Below are 14,567 nucleotides of genomic sequence, written 5' to 3' on the forward strand. Positions count from 1 at the left end.
TGTGTTCCCATGATGTCCATCTCATTTCTTAACACTAATTTTAATACTAATGGATAAAACATGGCACCCGTTGAAATGAGGCACAGTGCCCTTCATTGTCTTTGTCTTTGCTCCATTCAAAAGGGAGACTTTCCCCAGAGGGACACATTATGTAGCAACAGCCAGGGGATGGGAGAAGAGAGGTTATTAGAGGACAATACCCGCATTCGTGCCTTCTCTTTCTTAAGTGTATGTAAATTCTGAATATGTCAACATGAATCAAGTTATCCCATATCTAACTCCATGCTTTGTACTTAAATCAAGTGTAAGCCAAGGAAAAACATAAAGCTGGACATCAATAGTTCAGATTGTCCAATTTCGGGGTGGGGGTGAAGGTTTGTACATCTAAAAGTACAATGTAATTGTTGAAAACACGCTGGATGGATGGGAGCTCAGGCTTTCTTTTGCAAAGTGGCAAAAAGGAGACTATGAAAAGGGAAGGTGACAAAGGAGAGACCAGATGTTTTGATCATCACAAACTTGTTGTCCTGTTTTAGGATACAAGTTAGGGATCTGGAAAGGCTTCCTCAGTGGGCCAGTGGTGGAATCTGCATGCAATGCAGGAGACACAGGTTTGATCCTGGTTCAGTAAGATCCCCTGGAGAAGGAAATGGCTACCCACTGACAGTATTCTTGCCTAGGAAATCCCATGGACAGAGGAGACTGGCGGGCTAATAGTCCATGGGATCACAAAGAGTCAGACACCAATGAGCACATTTGAAGCAGTTAGGGATCTGGAAATCCCTTATTCATGCTTTGATAACTCTTATGAAGTTTCAGGGTACTTCTTGAGGTATGGGGATCCCTGTTTGAAGGCTACTAGACTAGTTGGTTTTTAGAGTATTCCTTTTTGGGGTCATGTTTTAGATAAGATCTTAATCATTTTCTCTGATGTGATCATAACTAAAAAATTAGAGCAAAAATTCCATCAAGGGCTACGTTAGCCAACATAGACTATCATGCACAAGTAGGCGTATGCTACTGATATATCACCAGTTGGAATGCTTCTGTGAATTGCTTTCAGCGCGGAGATAAGTTTTCTCTGGGCCATTCCCACACTCCCTCTAACTTCCCTCAGGAACATATTTGTCAGGTGCTGGTGAAGGCAACCATAGCCTCTGGAATGAGCAGAACAAGGCTCTATGCCAACTGTAGTAATAAGATGGGCCTCCTGATACTCTGGATCAGACATAGAAATGTGTGGAGGATGCTATGAGACTGTAAGTCTGTGAGCCTAGTCTAGCAGGAGATATCAAAGGAGACTGTCCTAAGTCCTGAAGGATGAGTAAAAGACTTGCCCGGGTGACAGAGATGGGGATGGCAAAAGATAGGATTGTGTGTGTGTATGTGTGTGTGAATAAGTAATAGTATGCAGCACTATATAAATAACCACAGCACATGCCAGAGTAGGCCAGGATAGGTCTATTTTATTCCTGGCCTCACAAATTCAGTAAACCTTGATTGGGTCACTAAGGTACTGGGTCAAAAATTTGACTTCATCAAAATCATTTTATTTCATGAAATCTAAGAAGCAATTGATTTCAGACATGTTAAAACATGAAGAAGGAAAAAGGAACCATGTATGATTTGGCAGTTCAGTTGGAGATTTGATTTACTACAAGCCATCTTATGAGATAGAGATAAATCAGATGGGAGATGTAGAGACTTTTCTAGGAAAGGCAATTCCATGTCCATGTCCCAGGAGGATCCTCCTGGCTGTCTTTCTTGATAAGGAGATACCTGGGAAATTCTATCAGGCATCAGAAGACTGCTAAGTGACTGAAAGCTAGAGCAAAGGGGTTCAGTTTATCTTGACCATAGTCGGCATCTTCAACAACAGATAATACAGTATTTGATGGATTTGCTTTATTTCACTCCTGGAGACCTCATTCTAACAGCTGGAATGTCTGCATCTGAGTGATCCATCACTTTAGTTCAGTCGCTCAGTAGTGTCCAACTCTCTGTGACCCCATAGACTGCAGCATGCCAGGCTACCCTGTCCATCACCAACTCCCAAAGCTGCTCAAACTCATGTCCATTGAGTCAGTGATGCCATCCAACCATCTCATCCTCCGTTGTCCCCTTCTCCTCCTTCCTTCAGTCTTTCCTCAAATCAGAGTCAGTACTTCGCATCAGGTGGCCAAAGTATTGGAGTTTCAGCTTCAGCATCAGTCTTTCCAATGAATATTCAGGACTGATCTCCTTTAGGATGGACTGGTTTGATCTCCTTGCATTCCAAGGGACCCTCAAGAGTCTTCAACACGAAAGTTCAAAAGCATCAATTCTTTGGCACTCAGCTCAGAGTGATCCATGGTTTTAGATAAATATTAAACATGTATATGTCCTTGGAGCTTCCCAGGTGACTCAGTGGTAACGAATCTCCCTGTCAATTCAGGAGCTGCAGAATATCCCCTGGTTCAATACCTGGGTTGAGAGGATCCCCTGGAGAAGGAAATGGCAACCCACTCCATCATTCTTGCCCGGGAGATCCCATAGACGGAGGTGCCTGGTGGGCTACAGTCCATGGGGTTGCAAAGAGTCAGAACAACTGAGTGACAGCCCAAAGAGCAAACATATGTCCTTGGAAAATACGTATGCATTTTTGGACAGGCATATCTTTAATTTTCATAAATTGTGCCAATACATTTTTTTTCAAAGCTTGCTAGATGGCAATGTGAAATGGTAGTAGTCACTATGGAAACAGCTTGGCAGTTAGAATTATGGTATGACCCAGATATACTACTCCTGGGTTTATACCCCCAAGAATTGAAAGTAAGGATTTAGACAAAAGCTTGAGCACAAGTATATATAGCAGCACTATTCACAATAGTTAAAAGTGACAGGAACCCAAATGTCCACCAACTAATCAATGAATAAACAAAATGTGGTGTATGCACATGATGGAATATTATTCACTCGTAGAAAGGGATAAAGTGCTGTACAGGCTACAAAATGGATGAAATTTGAGTATGTCGTGCTAAGTGAAAGAAGGATGAAAGGTCACATATTGTATGATTCCATGTACTGGAAATACCCAGACAAGTCCAAAGGTACATGATGCAGGTTGGAGGTCACCAGGGCCTGGAGGAGAGAGAAATGGGAAGAGGCTGCTTAATGGCAGGGATTTCCTTTGGAGTGATGAAATATTTTGAAACTCAATAGTGGTGATGGTTGCTCAACATTATGAATGTACTAAATGTCACTGACTTTTATACTTTAAAATGGTTTAAAATGGTAGATTTTATATTATGTGGATTTTACCACAATTTTTAAAAATCAGACATGAAAAAAATCTTGCTAGATATCTCAGTCCTTCTTTCTCCCACTCAGGAATAAATTATCAAACTCCTTATGGTACTTTTAAAATGGCATTTGGTATAGGTGATCTTATTTGCAAAGCAGAAATAGAAACAGAAATGTAGAGAAGAAATGTATGGACACCAAGGAGGGAAACTGAGGTGGGATGAATTGGGAGATTGGGACTGACACATATATTCTGTTGATACAATGTATAAAGTAGGTAACTAATGAGAACCTACTGTATAACACACGGAACTCCAATCAGTGCTCTGTGCTGACCTAAAGGCGAAGGAAATCCAAAAAAGAGGGAATATATGTTAACAGTTCAATTCAGTCGCTCATCCACGTCAGACTCTTTGCGACCCCATGGACTGTAGCACGTCAGGCTTCCCTGTCCATCACCAACTCCCGGAGCTTGCTCAAACTCATGTCCATCGAGTCAGTGGTGCCATCCAACCATCTCATCCTCTGTCCTCCCCTTCTCCTCCTGCCTTCAATCTTTTCCAGCATCAGGGTCTTTTCCAATAAGTCAGTTCTTTGCATCAGGTGGCCTAAGTATTGGAGTTTCAGCTTCAGCATCTGCTCTCCAATGAATATTCAGGACTGATTTTCTTTAGGATTGAATGGTTGGATTTCCTTGCAGTCCAAGGGACTCTCAAGAGTCTACTCCAACACCACAGTTCAAAGGCATCAATTCTTCGGCATTCAGCTTTCTTTATAGTCCAAATCTCACATCCATGCGTGACTACTGGAAAAACCATAACTTTGACTAGATGGACCTTTGTCGGTAAAGTAATGTCTCTGCTTTTTAATATGCTGTCTAGGAATATATGTATACATATAGCTGATTCACTTTTCTGTACAGCATAATATAACACAACATTGCAAAGCAACTACACTGTAATAAAAATAATTTAAAAATGACATTTGTACTTAAGAGCATCATTAATTCTTATTTAGCAAGGGACAAAACAAAAAGACCTAAATGACTCACATTTAAACTCTAGGAAAATAACAGAATACCATAAAATGGATGGATCTATAAATGCCTATTGCCAGGAGTAGTTAGAATCAAACTTTCTCCCTCTCAAGGGGATGATGATGTTAGCAAAACTCTTAAAAGCAGGATATGTCCCCCCCTTTTAATCTTTCTCCTCCATAAAGCTCCAATTACATTGGTTTCTGATATGATTCTTTTTTGGGTTTCATTTCATTTTTATTTACGTGATTCTTCAAGCTCTTCAATGTATGTTTTTAATTTGCTTGACTTTCAAGCAGAAAAGAATCTATCAAGGGAAATGAAAAATAAGATCAACACTTCTTTCTTGCCAGGTAGCCTCTTGGCTGTGTCCTGCAAGGCTTGACAGTATTTGGGGATGCTATGTGGAGCAGGTGGTAAGTGTGTATATATTACGTCAATGTTAGTCCAGGCTTCCAGCAAGAGGCAGAGTGTAAGGCTGCTATTTATGTACTGGCAATTTTAAAAGGATGAAAGTCTACAGAAGACTGAAAACAATATTCTTCAACAAGCAGGTTAGAATCAGAAGCAATTCAGATTGTTGGAGGTAAAGTAACATTTTGTTCCAAATTATTAGTCAAAAATGATTTTTTTGAAAAAAGTTCATGAAATAAAACACAAGCCTGACCAGTTTTCAAATACAAGCAACACAAAACAAAACTTTCTTGGCCTTATCACAAACTCTGGCTCCTTTCAATTCACTTCAGTTCAGCTCAGTCGCTCAGTGGTATCCAACTCTTTGTGACCCCATGAATCGCAGCACGCCAGGCCTCCTTGTCCATCACCAACTCCCAGAGCTTGCTCAAATTCATGTCCATTGAGTTCGTTATGCCAACCAATCATCTCATCCTCTGTCGTCCTCTTCTTCTCCTTCCCTCAATCTTTCCCAGCATCAAGGTCTTTTCAAATGAGTTAGCTCTCCGCATCAGGTGGCTAAAGTATTGGAGTTTCAGCTTCAACATCAGTCCCTCCAATGAACACCCAGGACTGATCTCCTTTAGGATGGACTGGTTGGATCTCCTTGCTGTCCAAGGGACTCTCAAGAGTATTCTCCAACACCACAGTTCAAAAGCATCAATTCTTCGGCGCTCAGCTTTCTTTATAGTCCAACTCTCACATCCATACATGACTACTGAAAAAAACATAGCCTTGACTAGATGGACCTTTGTTGAAAAAATAATGTCTCTGCTTTTTAATATGCTGTCTAGGTTGGTCATAACTGGCTCCTTACTTAATTTCTAATAATACAGAAAATTGGAACCATTTTGAGTAAAGAAAACACATTTTTTTTTTTCTCTTAAAAGAATCAAATGTATTCTATGGGTTTCTATGAGAATGGTAGTTCGGATGTCATCCCCTTCCATTTTACCAGAATTTTTTGAATAAGTTAATTAAATGTACTATTCCTGGTCATAATATGACTAGCTCACAGAGTTACTGTGAGCATAAAGTTAAATAGCATAAATAATTGCTGGCAAGTACTGAATGCTAACTATGTGTCAGGGACAGTCCTAAGTACTTCACATGGATAATTCTTCATATTAACTCCTCTAGGTTAATTTAGCATGTTTGAGGGTAAATAGCTCACCCAAAGCCACACAGCCAGCAAGGGTTTGGATCAGAACTGGAAGCAGACAGTCTGGCTTCAGAGCCCGTGCTCTCTGACAGCTCTGCTGTGTGGCACGGGGCTCTGTGCTCAGCTCTGCTGTGTGGCACGGGGCTCTGTGCTCAGCTCTGCTGTGTGGCACGGGGCTCTGTGCTCAGGAGCTTGCTCTTGTTCAGTTGCTCAGTCCTGTCCGACTCTTTGCAACCCCAAGGGCTGCAGCACACCAGGCTTCCCTGTCCTTCACCATCTCCTGGAGTTTGCTCACACTCATGTCCACTGAGCTGATGATGCCATCCAACCAGCTCATCCTCTGCAACCAGGAGGTACTTGGGGCCGCTGGCTCCCTTCCTCCCTACTGATGGAGCTCTGACAAGCAGCTCTGCAGATGTCAGCTTTCAGAGGCATGACAATAGCATCTTGTAGAAGAAATGCCATCTCAGCTCTGAGTTTCATAGATCCTAACTCTGTTCTGAAGGAAAGAGATTTCCCTAAGCCATTATCCATGTGGACCAGGGCTGGTTAGGCAGGAGAGGAGAGCTGGCCAGAAGAGCAGTAGCAGGAAGAAGCTGTTGTTTCCTGAGGCTTCCTATGCACATAAGGTTATGTCACAGACAGAGCAGACCAGCAGGCCACCTGGAGTTCTGGGAGGCTGGGAAGCAACTGGAGGTGAAAAGGCAGTGCCTTATCCAGCCATGATGCAGTTGAGATTAAAAAAAAAAAAAAAGGTTTACACTCAGTGAATGTCTCTTTAGTTAAAATTGTGTTTTTTTTTTAATCAGGATATAGTTGCCTCACAACATTGTGTTACTTTCTGTTGTACAATGAAGTGAACCAACCACATATATCCCCTCCCTCTTAGACCTCCCTCCCACTCCACCCTTCGTTCCACCCCTCTAGGTCATCACAGAGCACTGAGCCGAGCTTCCTGTGCTGCACAGGTTCCCACTAGCTGTCTATTCTACACATGGTAATGTATATATGGGGGCTTTCCTGGTAGCTCAGCTGGTAAAGAATCCACCTACAATGCAGGAGACCCTGGTTCGATTCCTAGGTCGGGAAAATCCCCTGGAAAAGAGATAGGCTACCCACTCCACTGTATATATGGGGGCTTCCCACATGGCTCTATTGGTAAAGAATCCTCCTGCCAATTCAGGGACATGACAGATGCAGGTTTGATCCCTGGGTTGCGAAGATCCCTTGGAGGATGGGCATGGCAATCCACTCCCGTATTCTTGCCTGGAGAATCCCATGGACAGAGGAGCCTGGTGGGCTATGGTCCTCTGTGTTACAAAGAATCGAACACAACTGAGGTGATAGCACTCATGCACACACACACTGTATATATGTCAATCCCAATCTCTCAATTCATCCCATCTACCCCTACCCTGTAAACCTCCTCCCAACTCTTGTCCACACATCTGTTCTCTACATCTGTGTCTATATTTCTGCCCTGCAAAAGAAAACAAAAAACAAAACTACGATCTGTAGTAAAATGGTCTTTATTTAGCGAAAGTATTTTTTTTCTTAAAAAAATAAAATTGCACTATTTTTGATTGTTAGAAATTTTATATTTTCAGTTCTCTTGATCACTTAGTTTTTTTGTGCAATGTGAGTACCTCACCTAGTCCCAGCTCTGACCCTGCTCTGGTTGCCCAGCGACCTGGGTTTCCTGCCGATCCTTCAACATAGCTGTTTGGTCTTGAGTAAACTCTTTGACATATGTTCTGATCTATGGAATGGACACAAAACTCCTTCCACAACAGAGGGCTTTAGTGATAATCAAAGGAGCTGACATGACACCTAGTCATAATCAAAAGTGCTCTGAGCTCGATAAATGTGGGTGAGAGGGAAGTACTGCAGAAATTCATTACTCTCTTCATATTTACAGCAAAAATTCATGGTGCCCCAACTGGATCACTGGTGACAGAGAAGAACAAGGAAATACCCCACTGAAAAGAGATCAGGCCCTCAGGTGAGGAGCATCTAGAAGGAAAACTTGTTGCCTCTTCCATCTGCCCTGGTGAAAGTGGAGACCCTGGGCAGGGGCTCCTGCTTCAGGAGTTAACATCTTCCTTCTCTCATGTATAGTTTGAGTATATTACCCAGGCACATTTCTAAGGCCTCTGATCCCAAACCTTTAAAGGAGTCAGACTGTACCAAGTGAAAATGTTGACAAAAATATAAGTCCTGACCCACTGTCCTTGCATTGCCGCACTTATGGCTGAAAGCATAAGCCACCAGATGTTTCTTCTCGCCCATTTCAATCTAGCCTCTCAGGACTGGGGTGTGCGTGTGTGTGTCTGTGTGTGCTCATGCCCAAAGAGTCATGTCCAACTCTTTGTGTCCCCATAGATTGTAGTATGTCAGGCTCCTCTCTCTATGGAGCTTCCCAGGCAAAAATACTGGAGTGGATTGCCATTTCCTCCTCCAAGGGATCTTCCTGACCCAGGGGTCAAATCTGCATCTCCTGCATTGGCAGTAGAAACCTAAATCGCCCTTTAAATTGTTTATTGGTGTATTTATCCTAAATACACCAAATTTAGTTTTTGAATAAATGTCCCCCAAGTTTGAGCAATTTAGTCTCCTTCTCTGTAATTACGGTTTTGAAATGGAAGCCAAAGGAAGGGTTGATGAGTTTCAGACCGATGGGGAAAGCTGTGCACAATGGTCAAGGGTCTCAGAACAAACCAGAGACTTGCCATGTGGCTGAAGGAAGAGTCTATTAAGCAGATCTTCACTTGGATGCTTGTTTGTGCTGCTATGTTTACAACCAGTGGAACTACTTGATTGTGTTAAAAATTATTGAGCATGTGTCCTCAGACCTTCACATGGTGTATAAGCACCTATTCACTTGCTTAATTAGTCCCTTACCCACTTTAATGTGTCAAATCATTTAACCATTCAAGACTAAACCAAATGGGAAGGAAACTCTTCAGTTATACTTCCAACTGAACCTAAGCAGTATTCCTTTGTCAGGGACTGCATTGGTAAATCCTCCAGCTGATATTTCTGTATTTCAGCTGCATCCTGCAGACCTAACACCAAAGCTGTGCTCCTGTTAGAAATGATGCATTTTGTTTTTAATGCATTGATCTTTTCCTGTGGACAATCAATAAACATATTGTTAGAAAAATGAATCACATCTCTCTCCATCTCCAGGAAGTGCTTCAGGATTAGCTTTCACTGATATCATACAGCTAATGACAACAGATAAGGGGGGAAAGGGAGTGAACTTATTCATGACAGGATAAAGATATCAGATAAACAACCAGGCAGCTCTTCTCAAGACCAACTAGATGGATTTTCCAGGGTCCTCCTGGCTGCAGAGATTTTCCTGAAATATGCATATATGAGAACAAACAGAGTGAGCTGGCAGATTCCAAGCATGTGATTGTAAGTTCCTTGATGTAAAGTGTTTTGCTTAGCACAGGAGAAAGGGATCAGGCTGTAGAACATTTTCTAAGATTCCTAAGGTGTTTATATTGGACCTGCTCTTGTAGCTTAGCTATAGTCAATTACAGTTTTATCCAAACCTCTTCGGCTCCAGACGTCTCACCATCATTATGAACCCTCCATCAAGTGACCAAAGAATAAATATATACCTCTGCTTAGTCTTCTTCATTTCCCAAAAACATACTGAGTGCCAACTCGAGTTAGTAATCTACTGCTTTGTAACAGATAATCCATTCGCAGCCAATTAAGCTGACCAGCGCTTTTCTCCCCATGGGGTCCTGGTATGTGATTGCCGCAAACAGCAGCCTGTTGCCTGCGTAAGCTGCCCTAAGAGAAAGTGGAGACAGCCTTTGCCAGTGGACATTCATGCCCAGCATGCTGTCCCCAATCTACCCTCCAGACAGCTGTGCATGTTGCCTTTGGGAAGTCCCAGGGCACAGTGGCCAGGGCCCACATTGGCCAGATCATAATGTCTGTCCACACCAAGCTGTAGAACAAGAAGTGTGTGATTGAGACCCAGCAGGCAGGGCCAAGTTCAAGTTTCCTGGCCACCAGGAGACCCACATCTGCAAGAAGTGGGGATTTACTAAGTTTAATGCTGATGAATTTGAAAACATGGTGGCAGGAAAGTGGCTCATTCTGGATGACTGTGGGGTCAAATGCATCCCTAATCATACCTCCTGGGCTAATGTTGGGCCCTGAACTCATGAAAGCCTTGGCACCCAAGGCTTGAGAGCCCCTCCTTACTCATGTTCACCAATAAATCCTACGTTCCTGTCAAAAAAGAGAATCCATACCTGATGGCTTAAAGCAATACACAATGATTATCTCACATCTTCTTTGGGTCAGATATCTGGACACAGTTTACCTGGGTCCTCTGTTTCTGGATCTCTCACAGGCTGTACAGAAGTGGTCTTGGGGCTATAATCATCTCAAGGCTTGACTGGGGAAGGATGAACTTCCAAGCTCACGTGGTTGTTGGCATTCCCAAGTTCCTTGTAGGCTGTTGTTCAGAAGCCAACCTTGGTTCCTAGTTCCATGGGCTTCTCCAATACGGCAGCCTGTTCAATGAAGATGTAAGCCAAGGAAACAAGAGAGAGAGTCTGCTAGCAAGACACAGGGGTCAAAATCTTTGGTAACTCAATCATAAATGTGACATCCCAATTTTTTGCCCGTATACTATTGTCAGAAGAGAGGCATTAACTAGTTTCTTCCCACATTCAAGGGTAGGGAATTACACAAAGGGGTAAATACTAAGATGAGTATCACTGGAAGCCAGGTCAGAAGTCACCAACCACACTTCTCTGTGGCAGGCCATGTGCTTTGTGATGAAGATATAGTGATAAACCAGACAAATAAGGCTCCCTCCCTCCTGAAGCACTGTCTGGGTTTGAGATACTGAATTATGTAACTCCAAGTTGTTGTTCATTTGCTAAGTCATGTCTGACCCTTTATGATCCCGTGGACTGCAGCATGCCAGGCCTCCCTTTCTTCACTATCTCTTAGAGTTTGCTCAGGCTCATGTCCATTGAGTCAGTGATGCCATTCAACCATCTCATCCTCTGTTGCCCCCTTCTTCCCCTGCCCTCAACCTTTCCCAGCATCAGGGTCTTTTCCAGTCAGTTGTCTCCTTGCATCAAATGGCCAAAGTATTGGAGCTTTAGCTTCAGCATCCGTCCTTCCAATGAATATTCAGGTTTGATTTCCTTTAGGACTGACTGGTTTGATCTCCTTGCTGTCCAAGGGACTCTTGAGAGTCAACTCCAGCACCACAGTTCAAACTCCAAGAGATATCTATAATATGGAGAGAAGGACAAAGCAGGAGAGTGCAGAGCTTCAACCATGTTTTCTTAGGGGCCTTTAGAGGTCAAGTGGATGAATGAGAAGTGGGTCTCTGAAAATTCCTTTAGAACTCACTAGGGTAATATAGACGGACTATATGTTCGCTAATAGGAAATAATGAAAAAGCACAAAAATTTTCTCAATAAAACTGTTGCTTCTAGTCTGTTTTCAAGAGGAAAATGTCTTTCATGCCTTTCATGTTGTACTTACAAATGTGTTCTAATGCAACTATTTCTGGAACAGATCATAGATTGCCACATGGTTAAACTAAAGTACAAACATTTGAATATTAGATTCTTCCTGAAAGCAAGTTTGGTAGGAGAGATTCCTGCCATGGTGGGGAATAGCAAGAACAAGGGGAACTGGAAGTAATTTTCCTCGTTACTTCAGAGAGTAGCCCCTGCTTGAAAAATAGGGAGAACAATAGTACTTTATGTGACTGGCAGAATAAGGACCCCACAAAGATGTGCATACCCTAATATTCAGATTTTGTGACTGTGTTACTTAACATAGCAAAAGGGACTTTTCAGATGTGATTAAGATTATGAGGCTTGAGAATGAAGTTGTGCCACTGGCGGGGTGTGGATGGACATAGAGACTCTCATACAAAGTGAAGTAAGTCAAAATGAGAAAAACAGTTATCGTATGTTAACACATGTATATATGTATATACATATATATATGTATATATATATATATAATCTAGAAAAATGGTACTGATGATCTTATTTGCAAAGCAGAAATAGAGACACAGACATAGATATCAAACATATGGATACCAAAGGGGAGAGGGTGGTGGTGGGATGAATTGAGAGATTGAGATTCACATACTTACACTATTGATATTATGTATAAAATAGATAACTAGTCAGAACCTACTGTATAGGACAGGGAATTATATCCAGTGCTCTATCGTTACCTAAATGGAAAGGAAATCCAAAAAAGAGGGGATATATGTATATGTACAGCTTGCTTCCCTGGTAGTTCAGTTCATTAAAAATCTGCCTGGCATGCAGGAGACCCTGGTTCGATTTCTGGGTCTGTAGAAGGGATAGGCTACTCACTCCAGTATCCTTGGGCTTCCCTGCTGGCTCAGATGGTAAAGAATCCACTTGCAATGCAGGAGATCTGGGTTCTATCCCTGGGTTGGGAAGATTCCCTGGAGTAGGGCATGGCAACCTACTCCGGTATTCTTGCCTGGAGAATCCCATGGACAGTGGAGCCTGGCAGACTATAGTCCATGGGGTCGCAGTGTCAGACATGACTGAGCAACTACGCACAGCACAGCATTCACTTTTCAGTACAGAGTAAACTAACACAACTTTGTGAAGCAAGTATAGTCCAAGAAAAATTAAGAAAGAAAGAGATTATGCACCTTGAAATGGGATGGTTATCCTTAGCTATGTGGATACCGTGTAGTTACGCAAGTCCTCAAAGGGGAAGAGAGAGGCACAGAGGAGCAGAATGAGGAAGGCAAAGAAAGAAGGAGGCAGGAGAGATTCAAAGCCTGAGGATAAGAGGATGAGGGCAAGAATCAAGGAATCTGGGTGGCCTCTGGCAGCTGGGAACACTCCTAAGCCAAAAGCCAGCAGGGACATGGAAACCTCAGTACTGCAACTGAAGACAGTTCTGCCAAAACCCGAATGAGTGAGGAAATGGATTCTCCCCCAGAGCCCTCAGAAAGAATGCAGCCCCGCAGACCCTGTGATTTTAGCCCCGTGAGATCCGACTCAGACTTTGACCTACAGAACCGTAGGGTAATAAATCTGTGCTGTGTTAAGCTAAGTTTGTGGTAATTCGTCATGACGGCAAAAGAAAATTAATACCCTTACTCATTGGATTGTTATAAGAACTCAAATCATGAATATATGTTGAGAGTTCTGGAAATGTATCCGGCACTCAGCAAGCAGCACTGTGCACGTGTTTTCCATTATTATGACCCTGCAACCTGGGCGTTCTTAGCTGATGGATGGAAAAACATGGCCCAGCTGGGGGAAAAAAAAGCTTAAGGAATGTCTCCACATACTGTTTATTTCCAAATAAATCTCCTTTAATGATCACATATGTCATGTAATAAGCCCCAGGTTCCTGATGCCAGAGCCTGAAAGGAAGGTGACCAGTGAATGATATTTTTAATACGATCCAGCAAACTGAATAAAAGGCCATTGACCTCTTAAGATCTAACATTCTTTTTTGTCATTCTAGTAAAGTAGTTTTCACTGGATTTAGAGTAATACATTTAGCATGGAAGTAAGACTTGAACAATATGTCAAACCTAAAAACAAATCTATTTCATGATATGTGTTCATCTGATCATATTATCAGAATATTTTTCTTTCTCCTTCTTTTTGTGTTTATTCACCACTTTATTTACTACCATATGCCCAGTGCTTGCATTGCCAACACCAGCGAAAGAGTTGCTCACTGATGGAGGTGGAATTACTGGAAGAAATATTAAGGTTATTTTTTTTTTACCCTACTTCTCTTTCCTTTTTAAATTTATTTATTTCAATTGGAAGATAATTTCTTCACAATATTGTGTTGGTTTCTGCCATACATTAACATGAATCAGCCATTGGTATACATATGTCCCCTCCCTGGTGGTTCAGTGGTAAAGAATCTCATTGCTAATGCGGGAGACACAGGTTTGATCCCTATTGCTGGGAAGGTCCCCCTGGAGAAGGAAATGGTAATCCACTCCAGTATTCTTGCCTGGGAAATCCCATGGACAGAGGAATCGAGTGGTCTACAGTCCATGGGGTCACAGAAGAGTCAGACATGACTTAGCAACTAAACAACAAAGTATCTTTCTAATCAGTTCAGTTCAGTTCAGTTGCTCAGTCGTGTCCGACTCTTTGCAACCCCATGAATCGCAGCACACTAGGCCTCCCTGTCCATCACCAACTCCCAGAGTCCACCCAAACCCATGTCCGTCGAGTCAGTGATGCCATCCAGCCATCTCATCCTCTGTCGTCCCCTTTTCCTCCTGCCCCCAATCCTCCCCAACATCAGGGTCTTTTCCAATGAGTCAACTCTTCGCATGAGGTGGCCAAAGTATTGGAGTTTCAGCTTCAGCATCAGTTCTTCCAATGACCACCCAGGACTGATCGCCTTTAGGATGGACTGGTTGGATCTCCTTGCTGTCCAAGGTGCTCTCAAGAGTCTTCTCCAACACCACAGTTCAAAAGCATCAATTCTTTGGCGCTCAACTTTCTTCACTGTCCAACTCTCACATCCATACATGACTACTGGAAAAACCATAGCCTCAACTAGATGGACTTTTGTTGGCAAAGTAATGTCTCTGCTTTT

General features: G+C 42.5%; 1 pseudogene; it reads left to right on the forward strand.

Moving 5' to 3' along the window:
• Window positions 1-9,650: 9,650 nt before the first annotated feature.
• On the forward strand, window positions 9,651-9,765 carry LOC122426915 (annotated as a pseudogene).
• The last annotated feature ends 4,802 nt before the right edge of the window (window positions 9,766-14,567 follow it).

Source organism: Cervus canadensis, chromosome 24, assembly GCF_019320065.1.
Source record: "Cervus canadensis isolate Bull #8, Minnesota chromosome 24, ASM1932006v1, whole genome shotgun sequence".
Taxonomy (NCBI): domain Eukaryota; kingdom Metazoa; phylum Chordata; class Mammalia; order Artiodactyla; family Cervidae; genus Cervus; species Cervus canadensis.